Raw genomic sequence first — 15,433 nt, 5'->3', positions numbered from 1 at the left:
AGCGACGAAATACGACGCCATATTACGGCGCTCAGCAGTGAAGCAGCGGGCAGTGCAGGAAGACAGAAGCCTCCTGCTCCCGTCGCTGGACCTCAAGGTGAGAGAACTACAAAGGGGGAGAGGGGTTAGACAGTGATAAGGGAGGGAGAGGGGTTAGACAGTGATAAGGGAGGGAGAGGGGTTAGACAGTGATAAGGGAATGAGAGGGGGTAGATATAACTAAAGAGTGTGAATTAATGTGTGGATGCATTGACTGAATGAGGGAGAGCATGAGTTAATGTGTGGATGAATTGTCTGAATGAGGGAGAGCATGAGTTAATGTGTGGATGAATTGTCTGAATGAGGGAGAGCATGAGTTAATTTGTGGATGAGTTGTCTGAATTAAAGTGTGAATTAGTGAGTGACTGTAAAAGTGTTTGTGTATCATAGATGTATAGTTGTGGAAGGGCAAAGATGGCACTAGCAGGAGGTTTGAGCCTTGGGGACCAAGATGGCACAGGCAGGGTGTATATGGCACAAAGATGGCACAGGCTGGACTGTTTGGGGACAAAGTTGACTTGTGCTGGGCTATTTGGGGACAAAGATTGCAAATCTTATGTGTGTTATCTGGGGTGCTGGTCAGGTTCTATGTGGGTAGTGTGGATGCCAGGGCTGACTTTGGGATGTGCAACCTGTGATCTATGCCTGTAATTTAGGGGGTTTTAAATATACCTTTAATGCCGTGTTTTTATGCGAATTCCAATTGATCTTTACCTGCAAAGCTGGGTTTTTGTGTTATTCTGTAGATCCATATCTGAAATGCTATGTTTCCATACATTATTTATGTGTACCTGCAAATACAGGGTTAATATGTCTTATTCAGTTGATTTATACCTGCAATGCTGTTTCCATGTATTTATTTGATCTATACCTGCGATGCTACGTTTCATATATTATTATTGTATACCTGCAAATACAGGATTTGTATGTCTGATTCTGTTTATTTGATATATACCTTCAGTGCTGAGATCACAAGTGAATTTCAATTGATCTGGGTTTGTGTGTTGATCTATACCTGCTATCGGCAGCAGGGACTAATATTTATATATATATGGGCAGCAGGGGCTAGTAAATGGGTTTTAGATATTTGGACAGGGGCGCAATTTCAGTACTTGCCATAGGCGCTATTTTCAGTAGATACGCCTCTGCTTAGGACCCCTACCAGCTCAGTGACCTATGCATTCAAGTTCCTTGTGATGTATGGCCGACCTCCTTTTTATCCATACATCCACAAACATTTTTTTAAAAGATGGCAAAACTTATTTGATCATATGGGGTCAAAGAAGCTTCCCTCATGAATATATTTTTAGGTTTTAAAACACGTTATAACAAAAGAACAAAACATGTTTAATTACTTACACTTAGCTAGAACAATTATGAAAAGAGCCAGGATCAATATGTATGAAAGAGCCATTAGTCCATATGTGAGAAACATGGATTTTTTCTGTAATAATTCCATCCTCTGTCTGCAATAACAAGATAAAAGGATGTGGCAAAACAATAAGTATTTTAAAATCACAACCTAAATGTACAATTCCTTCACATTATGTCTCATTATCTTGGTTTCAAGTTAATTGATATTATACACTGCAAACTAAATTACCGTATGTAGATTCATATGAAATTACTATGGGGTAGAAAGGATATCCTACTGTACTTATCATATACCCTTAATATATACCCATATACTTAGTTGCTAACAGCAGTGGAAGAACACAATATTAGTCCATTACCTGGTAATGTTATGCTAGTCTCAAAACTCTTGTGCCTAAAGCTGCTGTCTGGGTCCATTGTCCATGCAGAAGTGCTTATACTTCTAATTTTTTGTCTAATTTTGCTGACTTAAAAAATCTGTGGAATTGGAGAGGATGTGACCACGATAAAAACATTGTTTGTTTCACTTCTCTTATGACATTTTGTATTTCATCTAATAACGTATCCAAGTCACTTTGTTGGACATCATGCTATAGTGACTCACCTTCTGTTGTCCATAAAGCCATACCTGGGAACTCAGGGTTCTGGCTTCAATTTCAGGATGAAGGGGCTGATTCTCAGGGTCAATGTGAAAATTACTCCTTATTCTACACTGATGTGATCATGTTGAAGATTCCCAATTGGTGCTTTTGCTACCTGTATGATGTGGTTGACATACCTGCATGACTGTAGGTGATTCAATTATGTAAATATTTCATAATGACAAGTCAAGATTTCGACGAGTATCAGTATTAGAAGCATTTGGTCAACCACTACATAGAATTCTTATGACGGACTATTAAAGGGTTATAAGATATAAGATCTCCTAATCCTCCAAATATGCAGTTGTGGCCAAAAGTTTTGAGAATGACACAAATATTAATTTTCATAAAGTCTGCTGCCTTAGTTTAGACGATGGACATTTGCATATACTCCAGAATGTTATGAAGAGTGATCAGATGAATTGTAATCAATTGCAAAGTCCCTCTTTGCCATGAAAATGAACTTAATCCCCCCAAAAAACATTTCCACTACATTTCAGCCCTGCCCCCAAAGGACCAGCTGACATCATGTCAGTGATTCTCTCATTAACACAGGTGAGAGTATTGACTTGGACAAGGCTGGAGATCACTCTGTTGTGCTGACCGAGTTAGAATAACAGACTGGAAGCTTTAAAAGGAGGGTGGTACTTGAAATTATCATTCTTCCTCTGTGAACTATGGTTACCATCATTACTTGTGTCTGGGCTTGTACAAGAAAAAAGTGACAAGGGTACCAGTGAAAACAATATGGTGAATTATTATATGAACGTGACTTTCAGTGAATAATCCTCTACCAACAAAATATAAAGAAAAAACAACAATACCCCTATTTCACAGCTGCTACCCTAGAACCGCATTCTCCAGATGTGGAAGTGTCTTACAAAAAGGGCTTACAGGCAAGGACCATGTATCGGATCATCAAGAACTTCAAGGAGAGAGGTTCAATTGTTGTGACGAATGCGTCAGGAACCCAAGAAAGTCCAGCAAGCGCCAGCTTAGCTGTGGGGTTGGGGCCACCAGTGCAGAGCTTGCTCAGGAATGGGAGCAGGCAGGTGTGAGTGCATCTGCACGCACAGTGAGGCAAAGCCTTTTGGAGGATGGCCAGGTGTCAAGAAGGGCAGCAAAGAGGCCACTTCTCTCCAGGAAAAACATCAGGGACAGACGGATATTCTGCAAAAGGTACAGGGATTGAACTGCTGAGGACTGGGGTAAAGTCATTTTCTCTGATGAATCCCCTTTCCGATTGTTTGAGGCATCTGGAAAAAAGCTTATAGGGAGAAGACAAGGTGAGCGCTACCATTAGTCCTGTGTGGAGGGAAACTACAAACCAAGTACCACTGCAGAAAGCAGGATTGCCCCGCGCCGCACCCCTCCTGTGGAATTCCCTTCCCCGTTCCATGCAGACTTTCTGCCTTGTACGCAACTTTCAAATCCTCTCTGAAAACCCACCTGTTCATGGAAGCGGACAACATTCCTTCCCATTACTCCCAACCATCATAATCAAACCATCTGAACAATCAGCAGCTTCAACACATCATCGGAACCAGATCAACTCATCCAAGTAGTCCTCTCCTATTGTCTCACTTCCCCCTCCGACTAGATGATAAGCTCACGCGAGCAGGGCCCTCCTGTCCTTTGCACCAGTTTGTTATTGTATGTGTTTTTGTATGTGAAATTGTTCTACTGACTAACAGCGCTGCTGAATCTGTCGGCGCTTTATAAAAATTTTTTATGTTATATACATTGATTCACATAAACACACCTTCACATACATATAAAATACATTTATATTATATACATACTGATTCACATGTACACATCATCACATACATAAAATATATTTTATATATATACTGTATTTGCTCGAATATAAGACAAAGTTTTTTTCAGACCAAATGCTCTGAAAAATACCCCTTGTCTTATATTCAAGGTTGTCTTGTAATCCGACCTCAAATAGAGGTCTGACTATAAGACTAAGCTACAGATCCCCCCCACAACGCTGCAGGGGACCTGGATCCTGCTCTCTGGCAGCTGGCGAACGTCTGCACGATGCACGCAGACAACCTTCACTGCTGCCCAGCACTTTTGCCTGCCTGCGAAAACTCCCATTGCGGGACTGTCCCGGGCAATCTAGGACATGTGGTCATCCTAATTTCCCAGTGTCTGTCTGCCCAAACCCAACACTCTACCACTACTGCTGCACTTCTTTGACCATCCTTACTCTGTTATGTTTACATTTTTTTTAATATTGCAGAAATTCAGTCCTGCTCCATGGAGCTGAATGTGCCCATCATCTGTCAGTGTTTGTCTTCCTAGGTCCAGTGCTATACTACTAATGCTGCTGCATTTCTTTGACCGTCCTTACTCTGATGGAACCTGTTTTGTTTACATTTCTATAATATTGGGGAAATTCAGACCTGCTTCATAGAGCTGAATGTGCCCATCATCTGCCAGGGTCTGCCTGCCCAGGCCAAGTGCCATATTACTGCTGCTGTACGGCTTCCACCGTCCTAACGCTTCTTTTTAAAAAAAAAATAATTTAGTTTTATAATAAAAGGTGGTAATGGACCTCCCCCTGTGGGACCCCCCCCCGAATATTGTGTCAAACCAAGAAAGCCCCCCAAATTGCATCTGAAATGAACAGCTGGTAAAAGAAATTTGTTGCCGGAAAAACAAATGCGGCAAAAGCAAAATGAAGATTTCATCCGAAGCGATTTTGCTCACCAATGCGCAAATCTATTTGGCAGTAGGCATGATAATCCACTATTAATAGATTTATTTGATAGTATTGTATGTACAATTACAAATAGATCTTAAACTTCTAAAATTGAACATTTTTGTATTTGGTAAGCATCATTGCCGATATTAGAAGACATAAGGTGTTCTGAAACTAAAAATAGTTTAGTGACAGCCTAGTTCTATCAAACACATTTCTCATCTGCAATTTATTCATGAAACCAATCACTTATATACTTATAATAACATAGGAATTGATACACCTCAAAATATTGCAACCTTTAGACATATATTTGTTTTCGATAATGACTTTTGATGTTTAAAATGAGCTGGTTGATGGTAAACCAAATTATCAGCCAAGTTTCTTTTCACAAATTGCATAACAATCGTTATAGGTACAGTGCACATCATTCCACTCTCCACTTCTCCATAAATGAGCACAGTCTTCGTTCGAATCATAATCATTTGGTTCCCCTTTCTTCCAGAACCTACAAAACAAATCAATAAGCTGCTAAATGTGGAGTTAATCTAAAAGTTGATTGAGCCTCAAGTTGAACAATATATATGTATATTAACAGAGTGATACTAAGATTGAGTAGCGGCCTGAATGAGGTCACGCATTAGGTCCTAGACATGAGTTAATAATCTGAGGTGACCCAAAACATAATAAAAAGACTCGAGATAGATTAAATTGAACAAACAATTCCACTTCACTTTTAGGAAATGGTATCGTAATCTGGTGGAACTTCATGTACTGGTTTGTGACCAGTCATCTGGTACACCGGGCAAATGCCTGGTGAGCTGCTGCCCTAGAGTGATTCATACTCTCTGGGTCTGCTATTCTATTCTAGTTAGTCAATCTATTGACCAAATTGCAATGAACGGGATTACTAATCTAACTGGTATGTATTTCAGTAGAAATCTACATAACAAGTCTTGGTAAAAATCTTAGCTAAAATGTCATGGTCTTAAAACAACAGAGCAAGCTAGGGTACACTGGAGAGACTCTACACAGAAACAAATAGCATTGGAGAGGGGCTAAGAAACTGTGCCCTCAACCATTTTACAATACAGCCAGATTTACTGAATGTTTCTAGCGGGGATTATACTCTATAACGGATAGTGCTATGGAGAGTAGACTTGAGAACATTTCAGACACATTTTTTCATTTATTTTTGGTCCATTTGTTGAACAACAAATTAAGTTTCCTCCCTTTCATTCAGACCAAATTCAGAGTGCTTTTCTTTAATTCAGAAACAACATTTGTTGTGACTCACCCTTACTCACTCTCTATAGTTGTGTTACATTTAGATATTATATTATATTATATTATGCCGTAAACAACTATTAGCAATGAAACAGAGTTACAGAAATATGATTAATTACTTGTATGACTTTTCATAGTCTGTTCCATCCACCCATGTCCACTTGCCTTCATCATCCATGTCATGCAGCCCAATCCAAAAACGTTGGTCTTTGCCATGTGTATTTATCATCAGGAAATGCTTATATAGAAAATGTAACAAAAGAGCATACCAGAGAAATCAGTTATGATTTAGGTATTTACTGTTGTCACATCCTACCTTTATGTACAATGCAATTATGCAAAATCTGAACAAGTAAACACAAAGGGGTATGAGCACACTTGATCCACACAGTTGTTTACAATTTTGCCTTTACATCACATAGATGAATGTCTATTTAGTTATAAATAGAAACCGTGATAACACAGCAGATAGGTTGTCCTGAGCTACTAGTCTTCAGTAATATACTGGCTAAGATGCACTATTGTGAGTGGTCTTCTCTAGTGAAATAATTCTCATTACTCTCAAAGTTTAAAGAATAGTTGGGATTGAATAGATTAGTACTATAGGCTATGGCCAGATTTGGATTCAAAAGTGCCCTGGGAAATTCCATCAACAGCCTAATGCTGTTTTTTAAATATAAAGAAACATGATTGTCCTGCTCTCCCTTCGTGCTTGTGGTCTCTGAATGGTCGAGAAAGCAGAGCACTGGGAATGTCATATAATAGAACTCCACTCAACAATGCAGAGGTTACTAGTGTGAGAAGAATGCTATGAGTTTCAGTATGGCTCTAGGAGATCATAGTCATACCCTTGCTTAGTGTCAGAGTTATTTGTTATATGGGGCAAAAAGACACTGCATTGATGTAAGTGACAGTCAGGGCCGGCCCGACAATGGAGCCGAGTGGGGCAACCGCTTCAGGTGGCACTTTTGAAGGGGCGGCACTTCGCCGCCCCTAGCCCTTTTTTTTTTTTTTTTTTTTTAAAGCGAAAGAGAGAGGAAGGGGTGCCGAGTGGTCAGTACCCGCTCGGCGCCCCTCTCTCTCTCCTCTGCGGCGAAGATTTCCGGCGCTCAGCATTAGAAGCCGGCACCGAGACCGAACAGGGAGACTCGCCGCAGGACTGCTGAAAGGTAAGTACAAGGGGGGGGGGGCGGGACGGAGGGAGAGGAAAGGTAGATAAGGGGGGGGGCGGCATTTTAAAATTCGCCCCAGGCGGCATTTTGCCTTGGGCCGGCCCTGGTGACAGTTAACCAGACTTGAATCTATCACCTGTTCCTCTTCACTGGTTATTACAACCAGATCACTTCCCTTTATTTTGCACACAGATCTTGCGTTCATCCAGTTAGATTTTCTTAAATGGATATAGTAACAGCTGCCTTCAAATTGTATCCAGTTCTTCTCACAGGATGCCACTACAAAAAGGTGGGCAGTGTGAGCATAAACACAAAATAAGTAGTTTTAAAAAGGTTTAAATTGTTTAAAGGGAAAATGAGTGTCCCACCGATAATTAATGGATATTACAATACTTTGTAAGTACTTTTACATGCATTATTTTACCTAAAAGAAGCACTTTTGTTTTAATATTAGGATACCCCATCCTGCCCATCACGTCTCTCTTTCTAGAAAAGATGACGCCTCACTCTTTTATGCCTTCAGAAAGCGACCTCAAAGCAGAAGTTATCCACAAAGAGGTTGTGTGGGCCAGTGGCGCAATGGATAACGCGTCTGACTACGGATCAGAAGATTGTAGGTTCGACTGGCTCGTGTCGCATGCCGTGATCGTATAGTGGTTAGTACTCTGCGTTGTGGCCGCAGCAACCCCGGTTCGAATCCGGGTCACGGCAGGTTTTTTTTTTTTTTAAACATGCATGAGCCAAATGGGTATCCTAATAAAAAAACAAGACTCTTAAAGTCTGAGTATTTAATGCAAGAACAAAACAGGCAGACTGAACAACAGCTGAATGTTTCTTATCTGCTGTTAGATTCATTTGTTTCTAGGTGCAATGTGTGTGCATAAAGCCCATAGGTACAATGCACACTTACTCACATACAAAGACATTTAAGAAAGAAAAAAAATATATACATATTGTTTGGGCTATACATATGTTAGCAACATTTGTGTTTTAAAGGAGAGGTAACACTAATTATATTATGTAGCATTTTTCATTTAAAAAGAGCCAAGCAGGAACTGTCCCTTGTCAAATGCACTTCTTGCAGGGCAATGAACCTTCCATATATTTGACCTCTTTCCCATGGAAAGGGGGGGAAAGGGGTTCTGAGTAATCCTTCCACGCATTTGCAATAGAGAAAATTGTTAATTTAAAAGAGACACTCCGATGTATTAAAATGCGTATTATAGCTGGAGTGTGCTTTAAAGATTAGTGTATAGTATTCACACAGCATTCCATAAACTATAGTGCCTTCAAAATCTTACTTGCGGACATTTGTTCCAATGTGTTACATTTTGATGTAAGATCTGAGACTGTAAAAGAAAATATTAGTACATTTAGTTACCTAATAAGTAAAATGCAACTGAGCCAATTTTTAGCCCCCCCCCATGAACAAAACACTTAAATAGTATGTGGTGTTATAGATCTATAATAACATGATAATGCCTCCTTTTTTTAAAGCCCTGACATCTTGGCAACATTTCCCATCACAGACATCTTAACTTATTATGCACTGACAAGCTTAGGGCAAACACACGGAGAAAGGAACACAAAGATCACCCCTGTCTGTTTGAGGCAATAACAGAGATAAGTGGGGTGGGCTGTTGTATAAATGTGGTTTCCTGCTACACTCTTACTAGTGATGTTGTCACGTCTGCAGTACAGCAGAGGATCCTCGCTGCAGAAATTGGGAAGGCGCCTCCTGGCGGAGGTGGAGAGCCCAGCAACGGAACACCGAAGTGTATAGCGGACACATGAGCGTAGCGAAGTACAAAATAATCAGGAACAAAAATAATAAATAAAATAATAAATTCAGGGGTCAGGCAGAAGAGTAGTCGGGGTCACAAGCAGAGGTCAGGGCAGGCAGCAAACAACAAAGGTCAAAAACTAGCCGGAGTCAGAACCAATAAATATCAAACAAATCAAGGAACGCTAGTGAAGGCTATAAGGCACTATCACAGGCAAAGGTGAAGTGCATACTAAGGGTTTAAATATCCCTCTCAATAACAGGATCCTCCTACCCACCTAATTAGGGGGAGGAGGAAAAAAGATAAATGTCGCTTAAAGAAGCGACATGAATATTTATGAGTTAGCCGTTCGCGCATGATCTCTGCGGGGATGCGCGTCTATCCGTAGAACAGACCTGGCGGCGGTTCCCGCCGACGGAACGAGCAGGGGGCTGGGCGCGCGGGCTGCGTCTCAGCTCCCCTACCCGCGGGACGACGGAGGAGGTAACAGATGTATTTTGGGCTAGGCCTGTAGGACGCCAACCCTTTTGCTGAAAAACGGGGGACAGGTAACTTTTCAATAGGCCAGCTACAAGGAAGATCCCTGATCTTCTCAACCAGTCCATATCCATAATAACCACTGCCTGCAAAAGCAGAACAGTGTGGCAGTGACCAAGGACAGCAGGACAGTGCCAAAAAAAATTGTGACTGTTATCACACTGATATGCAATAGTGTTTAGATGTTAGTGTTTATCCAGCAAAAGTCTTGGCTTCTAATATGGCCATTTCATAAACTAGAGTCGGCAAAGATGTTATTTTCCAATGGTGCTTCATTAGAATAAATATCATTACAGCTTACCCGGTCTCTCATTTGAATATGTTGCCTGTGGAAGAACAATACTAAATATAAACCTCATCACAATCTCCTGTCACTCTTTATTATTTCAAAAAAAAATTACTTACTATTTTTCTTTAAGGCACTGATTTCAGCCTGGAGATTTGCATTCACCTTAGGCCCACCACTTGACGCTGTCAAATCAAGAAGATAGACTGTTTTGAAAATGCCTTAATATTGGCATTATGTTTTAACCTGTTTTTTTCTCAGAGAAAGCAAAATAGTCAACTGCATAACAATTTGTTTTAAAATAATTAACTATTTAAGGCAAATTTTGGTCTATGACTGTTATGGCTTCCATGGCCTTTTAAAGTGGCCACCAGAATCTATTTTTACATTTTATTATGGATAAATGTATAATCTTTAGGATTATACAATTTTTGTATTATTCTGCACAATATTCCTGGTGTTGCCAAGTAACACTGGAATACTCTGTTGCTGTGGTCTTTATACACATATGATGCGATGCTGCTTTTTCACCTAACTCTATTTAGCTATCCTAGAAGCTCAGGACACCTACCAGCTCAGTCACAAGTTCCTTGTGATGTATGGCCGACCTCCTTTTTATCCATACATCCACAAACATTTTTAAAAATATGGCAAAACTTATTTGATCATATGGGGTCAAAGAAGCTTCCCTCATGAATATATTTTTAGGTTTTAAAACATGTTATAACAAAAGTACAAAACATGTTTAATTACTTACACTTGGATAGAACAATTATGAAAAGAGCCAGGATCAATATGTATGAAAGAGCCATTAGTCCATATGTGAGAAACATGGGTTTTTTTCTGTAATAATTCCATCCTCTGTCTGCAATAACAAGATAAAAGGATGTGACAAAACAATAAGTATTTTAAAATCACAACCTAAATGTACAATTCCTTCACATTATGTCTCATTATCTTGGTTTCAAGTTAATTGATATTATACACTGCAAACTAAATTACCGTATGTAGATTCATATGAAATTACTATGGGGTAGAAAGGAGATCCTACTGAGATAACTTTGTGAGTTCTTGTACTTATCATATACCCTTAGCATATACCCATATACTTAGTTGCTAACAGCAGTGGAAGAACACAATATTAGACCATTACCTGGTAATGTTATGCTAGTCTCAAACCTCTTGTGCCTAAAGCTGCTGTCTGGGTCCATTGTCCATGCAGAAGTGCTTATACTTCTAATTTGTTGTCTAATTTTGCTGACTTTAAAAATCTGTGGAATTGGAGAGGATGTGACCACGATAAAAAACATTGTTTGTTTCACTTCTCTTATGACATTTTGTATTTCATCTAATAACGTATCCAAGTCACTTTGTTGGACATCATGCTATAGTGACTCACCTTCTGTTGTCCATAAAGCCATACCTGGGAACTCAGGGTTCTGGCTTCAATTTCAGGATAAAAGGGCTGATTCTCAGGGTCAACGTGAAAATTACTCCTTATTCTACACTGATGTGATCATGTTGAAGATTCCCAGTTGGTGCTTTTGCTACCTGTATGATGTGGTTGACATACCTGCATGACTGTAGGTGATTCAATTATGTATCAGTATTAGAACAATTTGGTCAACCACTACATAGAATTCTTATGACGGACTATTAAAGGTTTATAAGATATAAGATCTCCTAATCTTCCAAATATGCAGTTGTGGCCAAAAGTTTTGAGAATGACACAAATATTAATTTTCATAAAGTCTGCTGCCTTAGTTTAGACGATGGACATTTGCATATACTCCAGAATGTTATGAGGAGTGATCAGATGAATTGTAACCAATTGCAAAGTCCCTCTTTGCCATGAAAATTAACTTAATCCCCCCCCAAAAAACATTTCCACTGCATTTCAGCCCTGCCCCCAAAGGACCAGCTGACATCATGTCAGTGATTCTCTCGTTAACACAGGTGAGAGTGTTGACTTGGACAAGGCTGGAGATCACTCTGTTGTGCTGACTGAGTTAGAATAACAGATTGGAAGCTTTAAAAGGAGGGTGGTACTTGAAATTATCATTCTTCCTCTGTTAACTATGGTTACCATCATTGCTTTGTACAAAAAGGGCTTGTACAAGAAAAAAGTGACAAGGGTACCAGTGAAAACAATATGGTGAATTATTATATGAACGTGACTTTCAGTGAATAATCCTCTACTAACAAAATATAAAGAAAAAACAACAATACCCCTATTTCACAGCTGCTACCCTAGAACAGCATTCTCCAGATGTGGAAGTGTCTTACAAAAAGGGCTTACAGGCAAGGACCATGTATCGGATCATCAAGAACTTCAAGGAGAAAGGTTCAATTGTTGTGAAAAATGCGTCAGGGACCCAAGAAAGTCCAGCAAGCGCCAGGGGTTGGGGCCACCAGTGCAGAGCTTGCTCAGGAATGGGAGCAGGCAGGTGTGAGTGCATCTGCACGCACAGTGAGGCAAAGCCTTTTGGAGGATGGCCTGGTGTCAAGAAGGGCAGCAAAGAAGCCACTTCTCTCCAGGAAAAACATCAGGGACAGACGGATATTCTGCAAAAGGTACAGGGATTGGACTGCTGAGGACTGGGGTAAAGTCATTTTCTCTGATGAATCCCCTTTCCGATTGTTTGAGGCATCCGGAAAAAAGCTTATACGGAGAAGACAAGGTGAGCGCTACCATTAGTCCTGTGTCATGCCAACAGTAAAGCATCCTGAGACTATTCATGTGTGGGGTTGCTTCTCAGGCAAGGGAGTGAGCTCACTCACAATTTTGCCTATGAACACAGCCATGAATAAATAATAGTACTAACATCCTTCAAATGCAACTTCTCCCAACCATCCAAGAACAGTTTGGTGACGAACAATCCCTTTTCCAGCATGATGGAGCACCGTGCCATAAGGAAAAAGTGATAACTAATTGGCTTGGGAAACAAAACATTGAAAATTTGGGTCCATGGGCCAGGAACTCATCAGACCTTAATCCCATTGAGAATTTGTGGTCAATTCTCAAGAGGTGGGTAGACAAACAACACAATCAACATACCCCATCTATTTAATCTATTTGGTTCAAAGTGTTTTGAAAAAACATGCATGTACTGCACATTCCGGGTAATGGCTCCTTTTAGTCTGCTCTGGAGGAAATAGAATAGCTGACTTAGAAGTTCTCTCTTGTTTTGTTTTTATTTTGTTTATTTGCTTTGTTCACAAAAGAAGAAATAATCTTTTAATATTCTCTTATGAGATTTTGTACCATGCTACTTACACACACGCGTTACCACATTTGTTACCATATTTGCTTGAATATAAGACAAGGTTTTTTTTCCAGAGCAAATCATCTACAAAATACCAGTCGTCTTATATTCAAATAGAGGTCTGACTACAAGACTAAGATCCAGCTCCCCAGCAGTGCTGCAGGGGTCCTGGATCCTCCTCTCCGACAGCAGGTGAATGTCTACACAATGCACGCAGACAACCCCCGCTGCTACTCATAATTTCCGCTGGGGCTACTACGATGGAGCATAGAAGCCAGGGGCGTACCTAGAGTATTTGGCACCTGGGGCGGATCCTGTATGTGGCACCCCCCACACACAAACACTTTAAAACTGCATAGCTTCTATTTTTATATACTGGCGCAGACATTGAAGTTGGTACAGCATTACTGTTATCATAATATACTGAGGCAAACATTGACGGTGGTACAGCATTACACCTATCACTATATACTGAGGCAGACATTGATGGGGGTACAGCATAACACCTATCACTATATACTGAGGCCGACATTGACGGGGGTACAGCATAACACCTAACACTATATACTGAGGCAGACATTGATGGTGGTACAGCGTAATCCCTATCACTATACATTGAGCCAGACAATGATAATAGTGCAGCATAACTCCTATCACTGTATACTAACCCAAACATTGATGTGGTGTAGGCCTACCACTTCATTCTCTGGCTTAGGGATACACCGAAACGAAAATTCTGGACTGAAACCGAAAATCCAGCATTTACCTGTCCGAAACCAAATATGACCCCCCACCATAAAAAAAATCTCACACTTTTATTTAAAGTAAGTAACACAGCAAAATAGGACAAAAAAATTCAATAACAATATTAATATATATGATTGTTAACAGCAATCACACTATCATGCTCATATCCCAGGCAAACCCAGATTCCAGCATGTACAAGCTGACTTGGCATGATAGGAGTGTGATTGCTGTTAGCAATCATATATATATATATATATATATATATATATTGTTATTATTATTATTCACATGTGAACTCAGCACTAGAGGCATAGAATCAGACATAAAAATCCCGTATTTGCAGTTATACAATAATAATGTATGGAAACATAGCAAGAGATAAAACTACAGGCATAGATGATAGGTTGCACAACCCAAAGCCAGCTCTCGCGTCCACACTGCCCATATGGAACCTGACCAGCACCCAGATTACACACATAGGATTTACCATCTTTGTCCCCAAACAGCCCAGCACGAGTCAACTTTGTCCCCAAACAGCCCGGCCTGTGCCATCTTTGTCCCAGCCTTAGTCCCCAAGGCTCAAACATCCTGCTCTACATCAATTATACATCTATCATACACACAAACACTTTAACAGTCACTCACTAATTCACACTTTCATTCACAAAATTCTCACAATCATTTATCCTGTCTCTCATTCGCACAAATTTACACATTCATTAATGCATTCTCACAAACTCATTAATTATCTCCCTTATTCAGACAATTCATCCACACATTCATTCATTCTCTCACTCATTCTCACTATCTACCTTTCCCCCTTTTCTACCCCTTCTCATTATCTACCCCCCTCTCCCTCCCTTCTCATTATCTACCTCCCTCCTCACTATCTACCCCCTCCCTCCCTCCCCACTATCTACCCCCTCCCTCCCTCCCCACTATCTACCCCCTCCCTCCCTCCCCACTATCTACCCCCTCCCCACTATCTACCCCCTCCCCACTATCTGCCCCCTCCCTCCCCACTATCTACCCCCTCCCTCCCCACTATCTACCCCCTCCCTCCCCACTATCTACCCCCCTCTCCCCCTCCCTCCCCACTATCTACCTCCCTCCCCACTCTCTACCCCCCTCTCCCCACTATCTACCCCCCTCTCCCCCCCTCCCTCCCCACTATCTACCCCCTCCCCCCCTCCCCACTATCTACCCCCCTCCCCAATATCTACCCCCCTCTCCCCCTTTGTAGTTAAAGGTTTTGGACTTACCATTCAGAAGTCCTGCGGTGGGAGCACAACGCCTCCGTCTTCCTGCTCTGCTGCTGCTTCCTGCTCTGCCGCTGCTTCACTGCTGAGCACCGAAATATGACGTCATATTTCGGCGCTCAGCATGACATTCCGGCACCGAGACGGAGTTAGCGGGGGGGGGGCGTTGCCACGGGCTAGGGTGACCACATGTCCCGGATCCCCAGAGCAGCATCGTCATTTTTTTTTTACACGGAGGAGAGAGAGGGACGCCTAGCAACCGCTCGGCGCCCCTCTCTCTCCTCCTTGTAAAAAAAAAAAAAGTGACGATGCTGCCGGGGATCCG

The 15,433-nt window shown here is 41.1% G+C and overlaps 1 non-coding gene across 1 annotated transcript; it reads left to right on the top strand.

Annotated features, from left to right (window-relative positions):
• Nucleotides 1–7,868: 7,868 nt before the first annotated feature.
• On the top strand, nt 7,869–7,940 carry TRNAH-GUG (transfer RNA histidin (anticodon GUG)). Its single transcript has one exon. It is a non-coding gene; the product is annotated as a tRNA-His (tRNA).
• Nucleotides 7,941–15,433: the final 7,493 nt, after the last annotated feature.

The sequence above is a fragment of the Sceloporus occidentalis genome, unplaced genomic scaffold (assembly GCF_023333645.1).
Source record: "Sceloporus occidentalis isolate IW3139 unplaced genomic scaffold, rSceOcc1.0.p SCAF_174, whole genome shotgun sequence".
Taxonomy (NCBI): Eukaryota; Metazoa; Chordata; class Lepidosauria; order Squamata; family Phrynosomatidae; genus Sceloporus; species Sceloporus occidentalis.
The sequence above is the reverse complement of the archived record's forward strand: the minus strand, read 5'-3'. Positions and strand labels throughout refer to the sequence as shown.